This window comes from Sceloporus undulatus, chromosome 2 (genome assembly GCF_019175285.1).
Source record: "Sceloporus undulatus isolate JIND9_A2432 ecotype Alabama chromosome 2, SceUnd_v1.1, whole genome shotgun sequence".
NCBI classification, from domain to species: Eukaryota; Metazoa; Chordata; class Lepidosauria; order Squamata; family Phrynosomatidae; genus Sceloporus; species Sceloporus undulatus.
In genome coordinates, this window is record NC_056523.1 from 243,641,317 (window position 1) to 243,642,887 (window position 1,571).

Sequence of the window (1,571 nt, forward strand, 5' to 3'; positions counted from 1 at the left end):
GTGTGCATGTGCTTTTTTTTTTTACAATTGCAAATATCTAATAAAATGTAATTTTAAATAACTTCACTGGTTCCACTTAAAATGACCAAAAGTGATCATCAGTTTTGCTTAGTGTATGTTCTCCACATTGCAGGGCTAAGGAGTGCAAGGCCCCCATGAAAGTGGAAAAACCACAAATATTGGGGGTAGGGGGTAGGACGGAGAAGGATGAGTGCATACATGCTTTTCTCAGCTGCTCCTGTCCTAGGCTTTCCTACTCTCATACTGGGAGGGAGAAAGAGCCCAAGACAGGAGGAAGGGGAAGAAGAGGAGGGCACTAACTTACAGACAGGGACGTAGCCAGGATTTTAGGAAGGGGGGGTCCAGACTAAGGAGATTATCGCACTGCGTTCTGAGAACGTTCCGTATCATCACGTGATGAGAACGTTCCTGGAACGGATATTACCGCATTAGTAATCAAAACGTGATCAGAACGGCAGTTTACCGCACTGTGATTCCTTTTTCTTGAAACCGTTCTCAGAACGGTTTGCTGTATTACGTTTTGTGGGCTGTGTTCTGATGACGTCGCCACTCAGTGGTTGGACGGCTTGGGAGAGGCGCTGCTCCCAGGAAAGAGGGAAAAGGGAGGCTTGACTTACTGAAATCCCTCACCTCCCTTCCCCATAGGAATCAATCCAAAAACGGAGTTTAAAAAGAGCAGTGAGCCCTATGGGTCTTCCTCTGGGGAGGCAGAGGATGCTTGGCTATGGGGATGTCCTGCCATCTCTCTCTCTGCCCTCTTTCCCCATAGGAATCAATCCAAAAACGGAGTTTAAAAAGAGCTGTGAGCCCTATGGGTCTTCCTCTGGGGAGGCAGAGGATGCTTGGCTATGGGGATGTCCTGCTATCTCTCTCTCTGCCCTCTTTCCCCATAGGAATCAATCCAAAAACGGAGTTTAAAAAGAGCAGTGAGCCCTATGGGTCTTCCTCTGGGGAGGCAGAGGATGCTTGGCTATGGGGATGTCCTGTCATCTCTCTCTCTGCCCTCTTTCCCCATAGGAATCAATCCAAAAACGGAGTTTAAAATCTCTCCCAGATGCAGACCCAAAGGGCTCGCCTCTGCTCCTTTTAAACTCAGTTTTTGGATTGATTTCTATGGGGAAGGGAGGTGGGGGATTTCAGTAAGCCTAGGGACTCTGGCCGGGAGAGTGCTTCTCAGCTTCACTGAGAAGTCTTCCCTCCGAAGATTCCCTTGGGAGGGAAGGAAGGCAAGTGCCCCCCCCCCATCTTGTCTTCCCTCCGAAGGGAGTCCGAGGATTCTCTTGGGAGGGAAAGAAGGCAAGCCCCTATAAAACGTTGGGGCTTCATATGCTGGCATATGTTTGAAGAAAATAGGATAAAACCTATGTAACTTGATGGCCCAAGGGCAGAGTCCCCTCCTTGGCAGCCTAGGCTTTAAGGGAGCTCCACGGAGGTCCCTTCAAGCGGAGGGAAAGGGAGGGGACTGGACCAAGGGCAGAGCCCCGGCAGCCATTGCAGCTCTTTAAACCGGTTAGAAAAGAAGAGTCCTCTGCTGTCATCCCATTTCCCCT